The sequence below is a fragment of the Lactuca sativa genome, chromosome 1 (genome assembly GCF_002870075.4).
Source record: "Lactuca sativa cultivar Salinas chromosome 1, Lsat_Salinas_v11, whole genome shotgun sequence".
In the NCBI taxonomy this organism is placed as follows: Eukaryota; Viridiplantae; Streptophyta; class Magnoliopsida; order Asterales; family Asteraceae; genus Lactuca; species Lactuca sativa.
In genome coordinates, this window is record NC_056623.2 from 17526162 (window position 1) to 17542867 (window position 16706).

The window sequence follows — 16706 nt, forward strand, 5'->3', positions numbered from 1 at the left end:
GTCGGTCATAAGGACTAAATGTGTACAGTTTAACAAGTTGAAAGGGTAAATGTGGACGAAAAAAAACTCAGTGACCAAATGTGTACAAATCGAAAAATATATTATCCTTTTAAATCATTATCCCTTTGAGTTTTGACACTTGATTTTTTCATTATTATATATATATATATATATATATATATATATATATATATATATATATATATATATATATTATGGAAATTGTTTCTTATGAATAGTGAACTTCCACAATTTTTGTCTATTTTAGTCCCTGGACTTTATGTTGTTTTTTTTGGTAGATTTGGTCCCTATACTTTGGCAAATTTGGTCCTCATTTTTTAGCCATTTTGACACTTTTGGTCATTGTAATCGATATTTTTACATTTTTAGGAACCTTATAATATTTAAAGTTTGGCCACAAAACTTTATCGGTTTGACAACTTTGATCCCTTTTCTATTTAGGAACCTTTTAATATTTAAAGTTTGGCCATAAAAATTTAACGGTTTGACAACTTTGGACCTCATTTTTTAGCCATTTTGACACTTTTGGTCCTTGTAATCGATATTTTTACATTTTTAGGAACCTTTTAATATTTAAAGTTTGACCACAAAACTTTAACAGTTTGACAACTTTGATCCATTTTCTATTTAGGAACCTTTTAATATTTAAAGTTTGGCCACAAAACTTTAACGGTTCGACAACTTTGGTCCCTTTTCTAAAAACTTGCTAATTCATACCGCTTTAATACTTTAGCCATTTTGACACTTCTAGTCATTGCAGTCAAAACTTTTATATTTTTTCATAAAAACATGAACAAAACGGTCCGGGGCAAAGCCCGGGCTTGTCATCCTTGCACTTTTTACGTCTGTCATATTTACCGATTCGGAAACAACATTGAAAGCTTCTGGCCCCCGCGTAGCGGGGGTAACCTTTCTAGTTTTAATTATATATTTTTATTATTTTTATTGCATTTAAGTCATTTTATTTACTGTTTTGTGTTGGACAGTGAAAAAAAAATCATTTTTAAGATGAGGGTAAAATGTTATTTAAAATATCGCTTTTTAAGGCTTGGGATTTTTCACCAAGTTGTGGAATTTTTTCATCAAGCTTTGGGGATTTCTGTCAAGTCATGTATTGTCTCAACTCTCAAGTTCATGTATCTTTATTATCTGTAAAATTATTATCTTAGCCTTTTTATTTGATTTTCTTTCACTGTATATGCTTATTGGTGAACATCGGGGATAATGTTCATTTTATGTTTGGGAAAGGAAATAAGGGGGTGTTTGAGATATCTTTTGAGAGGGGCAAAAGGACTTCTGGGAAAAGATAATAGAGAAAAGATGTTTGGTAAAAGCTTCTTAAAAGCTCCTTTTGGATTTTTTATAGAAGGAAAACTGACTTTTTGGAAAAGTCAGGGAAACCTAGCTTTTTGGAACTTTTCCTAAAAGTTCTTTTGCCCTCTGAAAAGATACTCCAAACACCCCCTAATTACTTATATATCATTTTTCTTTCAGTGAATTTTTGATTTTGATTAAAAGCACTCGATTTTTAGCCATTTAAAAAAATAGTTTTCATTTCATGGTTTTTATTTGGGATAATGACTTCATAAAACAATATATTTTTCGATTTGTATACATTTGGTTACTGAGCTTTTTTCGTTCACATTTACACATTCAACTTGTTAAAATGTACACATTTAGTCCTTATGACCGGCTATTTCAAGTTAGCCGGTAAAAGTAACTTAATAAGGTAATATATTTCTCACTTTGTATAAATTAAGTCCTTAATATTTTTGTACACATTTAGTCATTAATATATATATATATATATATATATATATATATATATATATATATATTGTTGCAAAATAAGTCATTTTTGTTTTTATACTCATTCAGTATTTATGAATGATTTTTTTAGGTTTTTCTCACGACATCTTATGTGGGACAATTATTAATGAGATGTTTGAGACTTTTGATGCTTATGTCCATCGTGATCTCGACTACTTATTGCTTAGGTCATGTGTTCTGAACGTCATAATTTCTTCATACGATCTCGGATTTTAACGATCTTTATATCCATGCATTCGTATTTTAGTCAACTACAACTTTTGTTTAGATTACTCTTGTTAAAAAGTAATATATTTTTACTTACTATCTTACATCTGATTACTTATGGTTACACATTCCTTGAATTGTTGGTTATGTATCCTTGTGTATATGATGCTGCTGAGCCGTAGTGATTTGCTAGATTTATGTATATATCCTTGTATGATAGGATACACCAATAGTAGTATGCTGGTTAGAGTATCGGTAGGTTGGTTATCGTCTAGTGGAGTGCCATAGGGGTTGTATGTAGTCATGTAGGATAGCCTGAGAACTTTTGATCTAGGCTTTCTTGCATTTCCTTGTTTGACTGTGGCTCTAGAGTATGATCATCTATTCGGGTGGCTATCTTACCTCTGGTTACGTATGGTTACACATTTCATAGAGGTTAGATGGTAGCAGAGCACTATGTTATGAGAGGACTAGTAGACGATAGTGAGATGTATGATTGATAATTGCCTGTATTTTGTGCCTACTTGATTCTTGATTATTTATATGTCGACATTTGGTGGTGAGATAGGTTGTGGCGGTCCTGTTATGTGATGTAGGCCAAGATACCTGATGCGGGCCGACTGTAAGCCGTAGGCACGAAGGCTCGAGAAAAGCGGATGGGTTGAGGCGGCAGGCCAACAAACCCTGAGTATTCCAGTCCTATGACTAATTGTACCTATTGTATGTTGGCATTCCAATCCGACGACTGAGTGGATCAAAGTATTCCAATCTGATGAGTATGAGCTCGTTATTATTATTATTATTTTGTATATGAGAAACTTTTTTTTTTCAAAAGCGAAAATATTGAGTAAACACATCCATAATTTAAACTATACATAGAATTTAATCGATTATCAAATCAACATCATATTTTTATAATTATATCATATTTTTAATCATTTTATATGAAATTTAAGTATTATGTTAACTTAAAATTCAGAATTAGAAATTGCATAAATAAAAGATACAAAAGTTTTAAGAAATGAATAATTTTTATTGAAGTTATAGTTTTTTTTAATCATTTAAGCCCACGTACGATATTTACACAAAAACATGTTTATTAAGGCTTTGTATTGTATCTATTTTTTATGTGTTATATTTTTTAATATTTTTTATTAGATTATATTAAAACATAAAACAATTTTTCGAATTTCGGATTTCAGTGGAATTCTTTTTTATTTTTGTCCGAAATACAGAATCCAAAATGTCAGTTTTAAATGTAACAATTGTATATTAATAATTTATAGAAAATTATTTTAAACAATTTATGGAATTTTCAACCATTTAAGTCCATGCATAGTAAATACATAAATAAAATATGCACATCTTGATATCGCTTTCACACTATCTTAATGTTTTATGTTATATATCGATACAAATTAAAATTAATGATAATGTTTATGTTTAGAATATTGATTGTAGCTAAAAGAGACTTATGGATTGAAAAGGAGTTGAAAACCACAGCTGGAACACAGAGCACAATTAAGAGCTAAAGACCAAAACATGACACATCCAAGTTGTTATACACGACAAGTGGAGCCAAAAAACTTCGACTATACCATGGATACGTTTCAAATGTGATGTGTTCAACATATATTTGGATATATGTCAAACATAATTGTTCAATTGGTAGCTAACTCCCATTACTTAAGAGTTCCACAAAGCACAAAACAAGCAGCGTTCGTGCAGTAACACTCCAATCCATACAACGATCATAGGACATTCAACCCACGCACCACAACTCATGTTAGAAATTTCCACCCTTACTGCTGGTTGCCTTATGCATGTAAATTATACACAAAACAGGAACAAATAGACTTTCGAATAACAGACTCTACCCTAGAACCACAACCAGACAAGGAATAGGAAATAAGGCCAAATCAATTATTCTAGGGCTATACGATCCTAATCGTATACAATTTTTAAAGCATACACTTAGCAATCACCGATTCCAATAGATATTCCCATCTTATCATAGCATCCAATACTCCTGAGACTACACAACATCACATATCAGGCCAATCTAATACTAATCAATTAACACTAGCATTCAAGTCTACCGACTCATAGAATATACATACAAAAGCATCACTCCTAGCATTCTATCATACAAAAATCGAGCAAATCCTTAGCCCTAACTAGCATGCGATTCACAGATTCATAAATCAAATCATATCAGATAACATGTATGGGTATCTTGGGAAAACTTACTTGATTTCGACTGATTACATGCGCCACACCCTCTTCTTATCTTAGAAAACTATTTTCTTAAAAATACTAAGATTTAGCTCGGACGATGAGGAAGTTATGATTTTTCTAAGATTTAGCATAGCTGTGCACAACTCGAAATTTGAATTTTAGATCGGTCGATTTTTAGCCAAAATAATCTAAATGAGAAATGAAGATATCATTAATAGGAGTTAAATGATAAAAAGAAAGTCGAAAACGAAGCTCGTATGCGAAATATATGGACGAAGCTTAGTCCAAACTCTTCGAGCGCGGCGAATTCGATACAGTTTTGTAAATCTGAGATAGAGTGAGAATTAGTCGACGAGATCTAAATGAAAGTTGTATTACTCGTACATACCAATGCGTGTATATAAAGAACGTCGATAATAGAGCTCGTATGCAAAATATATGGATGAAACTTAGTCCCTACTCTTTGAGCGCGATAAATTCGATACAGTTTTGCAAATCGGAGATAGAATGAGAATTAGCTGAAGAAGTCTAAATGAAAGTTATAGTACTCGTAAATACCAACGCGTGGATATAAAGAACGTAGAAAACAGAGCTCGTACGCAGAAGATACGGACGAAACTTAGGAGCTACTCTACGATAAAATCCCTATAAATAAATGATGAATCCTTCATATTTTTTTCACACCATAAGCCTTTCTTTCTCTCTCTAAATTCTCTCTAACTCCCCTAAACCCCTACCAAGTCTAGGGAACCTCCCTAGCACGAGAAGGAAGCCCTGGAACGCCCGACGGCTCCGAGAAAAAAAGCTTTCGGCTCGGAAATGCTGCTCCAGCAAAGCCCGATTTTTAATAAAAACCCGTTGTTTTGTCGAAGGAAAATAGAATCGTTAAAAGCGAAGCGCTGCCTGAGTTTGGAATCATCACTTTAACAAATGAGTGCATAGTTACTTTCATCTTACACATAGATATGAAGTATTTTATATAAATTACGTGCTCTATGTGTATACTGTCTGAATACTTGCTGTCTATGCTGGATGAAACATTTTATACATGTTTTAAATGATCTAAACTGTATATGTATTTTATATCTACAAAATGTGTTGGGTAAAACATGGATAGATTAGAGGTGAGATAAATGATGAGCGACGAAAGATGAGATAAATGATGAGCAACGAAAGATGAAATAAATGATGAGCGACGAAAGATGAGATGAATGATGAGCGGCGAAAGATGAGATGAATGATGAGCGATGATATTTGAGTGACAAAATATGGTGCAAAGCGATGAGCCAAAGCAATGAGCCAAAACGATGAGCCAAACGATGACCCAAGCGATGGCCCCGTCATTTAGCAGAGTATGGATGATAACCACAGACTATTCTAGACAGTCTAGTGGAACACTAGGAGGCTCGCAACCTGTAGGTGTTGTGAACGATATGTTTGTTGGAATAGTGTCTAAGGCTGCAACTATATTAGGCAAGTATTTGACCTGGTTGTGCATGGTCCTTTTGGGTTGCCTTCACCATAGCAACTTGACAGGATGATTTATGAGAGAATAGATATTATTAATATATTATGAGAATAATATAAGGAATAATAATATTGCTATTTGATTAATATAAGTCATAAATTAATTAGTATTAATTTGGTGACTTAAAGAGATTAATTAAATAAAAGGGTATAAACTGTCAATTGTTTGATAGTTACACTTTAGACTGTAAATCCTTTAGGGATAAGGATTGGACGGATTCTAGGGCTTGGGATAGCCTCAAAATCGTCCAAGACTTATCTTAGGTAAGGATTTGGATTGCTTTAAGGAAAGATTATCCAGCTAGGGTTTAAGGGTGAAACCCTAGGAGTCTACAAGTATAAATAGACCCCATGAGCAAGGGAAATCGACACCTCTGAAAAAGCAAGGAAACCCTGGCCGATTTCCTCCTCTCTCCTCTCTCTCAAATCATCCTCCTTGCTAGTTGGTGTTTGTAAGCCATTAGAGGAGTGACAATTGTGACTCTAGAGCTCCAAGACAACAAGATCAAACAAGAGATTCAAAGGTAAACTTATAGATCTGATTTTGTATTGTTCTTATACCTAATTAGTCAAATAGAAGTCTTGGATTGAAAGCATGTTTAATTAGAGAAACCTAGATCCAAGCATTAGGGTTTTGCATGCGCACATAGGAAAGTTCTTATGGCTAAAACCCATCAATGTTCACCCGGTGTACTCTAAAAACCCATTGACAAGTATTGCGAGTGGACTCTCGAAAACGATACTGTCAATAAACGAGATAAACCCTGGTGACTATGCAGACTTAGTGCCGATTCCTTAGGATACTCCTTAGGAATGAACGAACAAGGAATAACTGAATCTTAGGGTAGATCCTTAAGAGTAAAGAAGATAATGGGGATGGGTAATTGGGTTGATTGCTTGATGTTTAACATAATAATTATATTTTTGTGTATTGAAAACCCTATGTACTCACCAGGTTTCCCAACCTGACCCACTCAATTTATTTATATCACAGGTGTTGATAGGAAGTCACATTACACTGAGAGATTATGGAGATATAAATCACTAGTGATAATGAATGTAAGTTCTGTTTATGCTTATGTTACTGTATTGACGATGACATCTCAAATGTTTTAAAATGAATACAAGTACTTTTCTTCGGAAATGCTTTGATAACATATTTATCATGTTTTACTGGGAACAAATTCCGCAACATTTTTTATTAAAAGAGGTACTCTAATTTCTGTAAATCATAAACAAAATCGGTCTCTTTTGGCCGTGAAAATGGGGATGTCACAGCTGGTATCAGAGCATTGGTTTAAGCGAACTAGGAATATGGATTTATTTCTAGATTTAAACTTAGAATTCTAAGTGATGATCGTGAGGAGTGTGTCTAATAAATTTAGGTAATACACCTGAATAGACAAAAACACTAGCTTATTTAGGAAAATGCCTAACATGCTTTTATGTGCTAAATGATTTATGATGTGCGTTAGATGATCGGATCTATGGTCTGTTGCCGACAGGATCCATAAACTTTACGTGTTCAGACTTCTAAACGTTTAATTATGGTATTAAATCTGACATGTAACTTTTCGGAGTAATAAGGAGGAATATGCGTCTAAATCTTCCTCTATCTATATTCTTGTCTTGATACACCGAACGACTGCTTTGGTGTGCAGAACATCATGGTGAAGACTCGTAGTGAATTGAGTAAATGGAGGAAATGATAAGGCTTACGATACTGAATGGTACCTATCAGAAGATATCGTAAGAGTGATATATTGCCTTCAGAATGCATCTAATAAATAATACGTCTGGTACGAGAGAAGTACACTTTCGATTTGCAAAAAGAAAGATTTTTGGTATAATCCATGAAGTTATCCCATCGTCTGACATTTCCATCACCTAGTGAGTTGAAGCAGAATTGACGATTGAAGATACACATGGAAGAAGTCTTAGTAGAGTCTAGGAAAAATTATATATATGATTGTTTGGACACATTTATATGTGTTAAAATTGTTTTTGTGATAATAACTTGGAAAATTGTGAGACAATACTTAAGACAAGTATGAATAGGTGTGAATGGTAGTAGAGGCCTATATTATCGGAAGCACATGACTCACACTTGGATCAAGGAAAGTCACAAGTTTACCAAGAAGCTAGTAATTGATTCTGTTTTATTCAAGTATGTCGTTACCATCATTTTGGTAACGACGAAGAAGATGATCGTTAATCCGACCCTAGTGGTCATATCAAATCGAGTCCGACTAAGATGAGTATGTTACGTGGTTCAAAGAACCAAGATCGATGTAGCATCTGACTTAAGTTAGAAGATTGAAGTGAAAGATATTCAAAGCGATCAATAGAAGTATCACAACTGTTGTTAAGGTTAGAAGCTTGTAGCTAGAAGTGCTACATGCTAGAATGTGATTATATCACATTAGAACATGAAGGAAGTATATTCCGTTCTGGAATTTGACTCTAAAAGACTTGAGTCTAAGCATCGCATCATACAATGAGAGGTCATTAGAACATGACCCAATAGTCTATGGTCGTAATCAAAGAACTTATATTAAGTTTGTTAAGAAGGAGTATCCAATAAGGAATCGAGATTGTGATTCGAAGGTCATGATTGGAAGACTAACATGAGATAGAGAGTGGGTGTACGACCGAGTATTGATTGCAGTCAATAAGTCTAAGAGATGGATACTGATTCGAAGGAATATAGAAGTTACAAGTATTACCTAGGATGAAGTTATAACATATGGAGTCATTATACAAGCCCTGTTTGTTGATGAGCCAAACGATGACCCAAGCGATGGCCCCGTCATTTAGCAGAGTATGGATGACAACCACAGACTATTCTAGACAGTCTAGTGGAACACTAGCAGGCTCGCAACCTGTAGTTGTTGTGAACGATATGTTCACCCAGTGTACTCTAAAAACCTATCAACAAGTATTGCCTGTGGACTCTCGAAAACGATACTGTCAATAAACGAGATAAACCCTGGCGACTATGCAAACTTAGTACCAATTCCTTAGGATACTCCTTAGGAATGAACGAACGAAGAATAGCTGAATCTTAGGGTAGATCCTTAAGAGTAAAGAAGGCAATGGAGATGGGTAATTGGGTTGATTGCTTGATGTTTAACATAATAATTATATTTTTGTAAGTTGAAAACCCTATGTACTTACCAGGTTTCCCAACCTGACCTACTCAATTTATTTATATCACAGGTGTTGATATGAAGTCACATTACACTGAGAGATTAAGAAGATATAAATAACTAGTGATAATGAATGTAAGTTCTGTTTATGCTTATGTTACTGTATTGACGATGACATCCCAAATGTTTTAAAATGAATAAAAATACGTTTCTTCGGAAATGCTTTGATAACGTATTTATCAAGTTTTACTGGGAACAAATTCCGCAACATTTTTATTAAAAGATGTACTCTGATTTCTGTAAAGCATAAATAAAATCAGTCTTTTTGGCCGTGAAAATGGGGATGTCACAGTTATTAAAAGAGGTACACAGCTAAATTGTTACTTTTATCACTTAACTAAGATGTGGTCAATCCTAGCTCTAGCAATTTAATGGTCACTATATCACTAGGTAAACAAGTTCATGTAATTTAACGGTCACTAAGATACACTTAAATTGAATTAAAGCAACAAAGAGAAACACTTTAACATGCTAGGTAATTTAATCAAACACAAGCTCCAAACCAACTTTTATAAATCCATAAACTAATAAACTAAGCCATAGTTATTAGGGTTTCATCTAACTAAACGAAAGTCTACTAAATTTGCTATTTATGGCAGTAATCAAACACAAATACTCAATAGGAATAAAGCTAAACATGATCAAACCGAATGAATTGATGATGTTTCTTCTAGATCTCTTCAAATCGTGAGCTCCAATTGTCTCCTCCTTTTCTAAGGGTTTTCCAAAAGGTTTTTGTCGTACTACTTCTCCAGAAAGTCACCTCTAAGTCCCCCAATTCGTCCTAATGTTCGGATATATATATATATATATATATATATATATATATATATACACACACACACACACACATACACATACACACACACTTGCCTAAAATTTGGGCACCACATCGTGGTTATCAAGAATCAACATTTTATAAAAACATGGAAGTTGTCCAAAATTGTGTCTAGTTTTCATATCATTTTGAATCATGTCAATAGGAGTTACGAGTCATGAGATATTGTCAAAATACTTACAAGGGGTCAAGCTGGCCATGAACATCCTTCTTGTGTCTTCTTCTTGCCTAAGCTCACATTTTCCTGCTTCCAGCTTCCATATTGCTTCCGAGAATGTCTTTTATGGTACATAACATATATTAAACATAATAAATACCTTTTATATTATGATAAGCCTAATTATAGCTAAAAGTATTAAGATATGATGTAGGGTATATATATATAAATATGCACATATCAACGCCTCGCGTACTAGGGTTTTGCCTTAAACCTTACAACCTTCCGAAGGCCATAACTCCTTAGTTAAAAACCCGATACCGACGATACTTATATCCACGATGTGACAACTGGCAGTTCTGGGTCAATCAAAGTCAAAAAGTCAGCAATAGTCAAACAAGTCAACGAAAGTCAACTGATTAGGACATAAATTTTGAGTTTATTCTTTGCTTTTAGAGTTTTCGGTTTGGGACCGAAAACTCTATGATATCACTTTTAGAGTTCTCGGTTAGGACCCGAAAACTCTATGATTTTGGTGGTACTGGACCGAAATCACTATGTGATTTCGGTGGGTTATTGACGTTTTCGGTTGGAAAGAGAAAAGAAAGGAGTTGACTTAGTGACAAGTGTGTTGCATCCTTTCCAACACAAAATATTATTTAACAGGTATCAAGGCTATTATCCATCAAATAACAATGCAAACATCACTTCACCCTCCCCCTCTTTAACTTCGGCCAAGAACCCTAACCCCCCACCATGTTCAAACCTCTTCACTTTTCTCTCAAGAAACAAGATCAAACCTTCCAAGTATGCCTTGTTAATCTAGTGTTACTACACACTTTCATACTAGATTCACCTCATTTACACACATTATCGTGTGTTAAAAATCATAGGATAACACCATCTTCAAAGAGTTCTTCAACCAATTTCAAATGTTCCAGGCTTGAAGATCTTCACCATCACCTCTTTATCCAACCACAAACACACTCAAGGTGAGTTCATACACCCATATTTTCGAGTTTTTCATGTTTTAGGGGGGGGGGATACAAGTAAAGTTTGGTTTATAACACAAATGTTTGCATGTTTTATTTCTATGTTGAATATAAAGTAATATTTGCATGAAATATGAGTATTACTAGTTTTTAGAACATTTATTTGTGGTTTTGACCATACTTTTTGGAACTAGACAAAAATACCAAAGTGTTAACTAAACAAAAAGAAAACTCAAAAAACTAGTATTTCATGTAAATATGGATTTTTATACAAAAGTGGTTATAACAAGTTTATGACATCATTTTTGTGGGATATAACTAAAAATATATGGTCTTATAACGAGTAAGAATCCCACAAAGGGTAAAAATAAGTTTTACAAAGTTATATTTTTGTAGTTACCGGTAAATATCGTTAAAAATGGGCAAAAACTAGAAATTGACTTTTCATTCCAAAGGTTCTCATACTTGTGTTAGATGTAAGTTTCTATGATACAATCTTTTAAAAACATCTAGACAAGATAACTATTACGTATTTATATAAATGATTATATAAATAGACTTAACAAAACAATCATAATAAGCTATAATTGGTAATAGTTTGGGAGTCACAAATACTACTTTATCATTTTAGATGAAACATATAATTATTTAAAGGTATAATTATTTTTACACTATGTAACCACTACGGAAGAGTAATACTTTCATGACAAAATTGCAAAAATACTCCCTGTGGTATGCAAATTTTTGGGGTTTTAGTCTAAACTCTGAGTTTTTTTTGGATTCATGGTCCTTTTGGAGTGGTTTGTATGTAACAATAGTCCCTCCAAAAATTAAAATGACTATAATACCCTTGGGCTATTTATTTTTCATTTTTCTTTCACTTTTTTAAAATTAATATTTATTTATTTATTTTAACAATTAAAAAAATAATAGAGGATCTCTCTCTCTCTCTCTCTCTCTCTCTGTCCAACACCTTCACCCCCACCTTTGTGAGCCTTTTTCATGCAGGTAAAGTATTTGAATATCAAAGGCAGTCGATTTTTACTCTCTGTTGCATATGTTTGTGTTTATATTAGAGTGGGTATCTTGATTTCTCCTCTCTATTGCATAATAACTTGAAATGGGTGGTGTTACCCAACTCGTGAGCTTCTGGTTCTGATGTTTTCTTTCAACTTTGAATACATTATGTGTGCAATTAGAAACTTTCGGTTTTGTGAAGGTACATTTCTTTCAGGTGTTTCATCGAGCACCTGGAGTGCATTGTTCTTGTAACGACCCGTCTCTGGTATGTTGCTTCCATGGCATTTATTTAGAAGTTTTCAAGAGGGACTCGGCGAGTCTATAGCCCGAATCGTCGAGTAGGGACGGGATTTCGAGCACGTGTTAGTCGGTGACTCGGCGAGTCCATGTTTGGGACTCGGCGAGTCTGCCTGCCAGGAAGAAACCCTAAATCCCCGGGTTGCTCCCTATTTAAGCAGTGTTATGTGCCCCAAACTCGCCTCCTTCACCCTCAGAGAGCTGTGAGAAACCCTAAACCCATCCCTTGATTTATTTAAGTGTTTTTGTGTGGATTCTTGAAGGCTTGAAGAAGAAGAAGAAGAAAGGAACAAAGAGAAGAGATGTAGAGCAAAGATCCAAGGTCAAAATCAGAGTTCATTGAGGTATTTCTCGGAATCCTCCTGTTTTATGCTTAAAACCTCCATTAGAACATTTCTAGGGCTAGTTTGATGTATTTTCCAACCTTATAGTTGTATGGATGCCTAATAGGTCGAGATATCCCTAGATCTGTTCATTTAGGAGTTGTAGAGCCCGGATCTATTGCCTTTTTGAAGTTGCTTTGCATGAGAACCCTAGATCTAGCCTTTATCATGCTTTTTGAGCCTTATTATCTTCATGGATGCTTATGGACACGTAAAGATAGAATCTTTACGTGTTAATCGAGCTAAGGAAGCCCAGATCTATAAGTTTTAGACGCTGGATTCACGCAGAATCGAGTTTAGAGTAGCTGCATGAATGCGACTCGGCGAGTCGAGTCGCGAGTCCCCGATTTTTCCCCTTTTGAGTGATGTCGAGTGGGGACCTGTGAGTAGGAGAGTGGACTCAGTGAGTTGGAGGGCAGACTCAGTGATGAAAGGACTCGACGAGTTGTTCATACAACTCGGCGAGTCCAAGACAATCTTCTTAGCTCAAGAACAACTCGTCGAGTTGTTCATACGACTCGGCGAGTCGGATGCAGATTGCCCGAGTTCTTGAATCAAGAGGATACTCGTCGAGTCGATGCCATACTCGACGAGTAGCCACGAGTAGGGTTGAGAAGTGAGAATAGAGACTCGGCGAGTTGGCGGCCCAACTCGGCGAGTTAGGTCAACTGTAGGTTGACTTTGACCGGGAGGGTTGACTTTAGCCAGGGGTAAAAGAGTCGTTTTACCCCAATGCAGTTATTAGTATTTGATTGAATGTATTTGTGGAATTGTAGCCGGGGAGAGACCGGAGCAGCAACAGATAGTTTCCAGAGCCATACACTCAGCAGCCAGATCACGAGGTGAGTTTCCTTCTAGTAAGAACGGGTCTACGGCCACAATGCCGGCTCGTTTAGTTAACAGTAGTTCCGGACCTCAGTTCGATGCAGTAGTTGATGGGTTTTAGGCATAAGAACAATCCTATGTGCTCATACAAACCCTAATGCTTGGATCTAGGTTTCTCTATTGTACATGCTTTGGATCCAAGACTAACAAACTTAGATCTAACATATTATAAACTGAATTAGGGTTTAGAGAATTACCTTTGATTGTTATATAGCAATAACAATCAATTCCTTGCTTGGATTGGCTTCAAAAGCTTAGTGCCTCAAGTGCTGCACCTCTAATGGAGTCACAAACACCACTAAGCAACTTGGATGAAGAGGGAAGAGAGAGGAGGCACCAAAAACGGCTGGAAACCCTAATGGAAGTGTTGTCGACGTTTTTGGAGCCTAAGGGGTCCTTTATATACTTGTGTGGGCTACTAGGGTTTCAGTCAAAACCCTAATGGACAACTTAAACTCTAAGCAACCCATGGAACCTTCTGGATAAGGCCATGGACGAAAATTTGATGGACTTCCATCATAATTTCGTTCACCCCTTGATCCTTTAGTATTCCTTAGCCCAATAACTCAATTATCCAATAATTGCAGTCCAGTCCCCTAAGTTTAATTAATCTCTTTTAGCCACAAAATTAATTATTAATTAATTCTTGACTAATATAAATTAAACAATATGATTTCTCCTTTAATATATTATTCTCATAATATATTAATAAATCATATTTAAACCTTTCTCTCCTTAAATCATCCTACATATTGCTATGGTGAAGGCAACCCAAAAGGACCATGCTCATAATCGGGTCAAGCACATACCAAAATAGTTATGGACTTAGACACTAATCCAACAGTCTCCCACTTGGATAAGTCTAATAACTATTTTTTCTGTATGACTTCAGAACCTGATCAGCAATAGTAGCTTTCAAAAGCCGCTGTCAACTCTGATCTTATCATATAGCCTGTCCTCTAGATAAGGGATTATATATTCCTCCATTCTCAAGATATCGTATAGACAAAAGACATGAATTTCAATCATTCTCTCTATACTGTTTCCCGACTTCTGATTTATGACGACTGATAACAGACTACATTTGAACACATCAACTTAGTCCCGGCTTGGCCTAGCGCTTAGGTGTCATCATTAAATCATCGAGAGGCCCATAGATATCGCTTTTATCCTACTTTGGGTAAAAGGAATGGATAAACTTTGACTCAAATGCTCGCTTGCATTTACTAATCGAATCACACACAACAATAAGTTTTATAACACCAAGTTACTGGTGCGTTTACTTATTATCAATGTGTAACCGACCAACAAATAACAACTCACACGTCTCGGTTTCAAGAATATACAATATTATCGTCTCACTAATCACTCGTGATAAAACCATGAAGTGATCCAAGTGAGCGTGGGTTTAATCCAATACTCTAATCTTATCAAAGCACTCATGAACTCTGCAGCAAACTTGTGCTATGTCTAAACACTTCAAACAATCTACAGACAGATTCATGACAGTCTTTATTCATACCTACTCCCAACGTATGACCGACTGTGGATGTTTGAATAACCTAGTTATTCTGCAAGTCAAAACATGCAAATTGAAACATAACAATAATACTTAATCCTATATGGCCTCAAACTTGTGAGAGTAAATAAAACACTTCTATTTATCCACCATATTGATTACTCATTATTATCGTTTACTGTTTCAGAAAATCAACTTATTACTCGAATTACAACAATAGTTATCCCATGCATGAAGCATGCACACTATGTTTCCTATGGTCCTTTGTGAAATAGATCAATTGAAAAACCTTTTTAATGATGCTAATTTCATAATTCCCAATCCTTACCATTAGTGTAAGAACACAAGGTTCTTTGCTACTATTAGAATATGCTAGATTCTAACATTTTATGCAACGATCCTTTCGTAAAGTCATAGCACAAAAGTCACCAAGATTTGGCTAATGAAATTACAAAGTACTTTCTTAGAAATTGTTACAAGACAATTCCATAGACGTGAAGTCTCACATTCAAAGTACATTCCTTTGAACATCCTTCTTGCATAAAAGTTTCTAATCTAGACATAGATTCTCAATATCCAACTCCCAATATGGAAACATTTCCACATTTGCCATATGACAACTCATTCTTAATAGAATCTTATCTATTCATAATAATGTCGATATGGTCCATCCAATATCATACTTCCAACTACTCACAAGCGACCAATCCTCAACGAATTTTGGATCGTCCTTTGATAGTTGTTTAATAATTTTAGTCAAAACCCATTCTAGTCCTTTTTCCCTCTTAATGCGCTAGACATTTGAAAAATTTTAGAATGGTAAATTATTATAGTATTTGCAATCGATCCTATACCCAAAGTGTATGGGACACGATGCATAATGTCTCACATAAAGATATGATACTTTACCAATCTTTTGCTATAATATTTTATGTGTCATGTTCTCATAATTCGAACTATTAAGAGGGATGCCGTAATCATAATCGAATTTTAAGAACTCACAATGTATCCTTTGACTGAAAAATATTAAAATTTCTTAATCTAAGCTTTAGATTTTGAAACGAAGTATAATATTCTCTCCCTTAATTATAGCAAAACAACTTTTTAACCCATGCAACTTTGCAAATTTGAATCTTTGTTTTTCTATAATTAATATTGCTAACTTGGAATACTCGCCATAATAATCATACAATCATAACACTTATGCTCCCACTAGCCTTGACATGTATTCAGAAAACAAATGAACTTCCAGAAAACAATGCCTATTGAATTTCTGAAATTCATATTTCTAATACCAGATGCTTCGATAAGCCTTTATCTAAGCTTCTTAAACTTATACACCTTTGCCTTAGATAGCTCATATGTGTGTTTAAACAATCTAGAACTTATGTTACTAAGTTCCAAATGTTCAAACTAATTGCCAGATCTCACAATTCGAACTATGGAAAGGGATGCCGTAACCATAATCGAATGTGAGAATACAATTTTCACAAACGCTATCTTCTTAAAACCTCTCTTAGTGGAAGTATTTCCTCACAGTCATTTTCATGAAGGAGGGAATCTTATGACACTTAGATTTTATG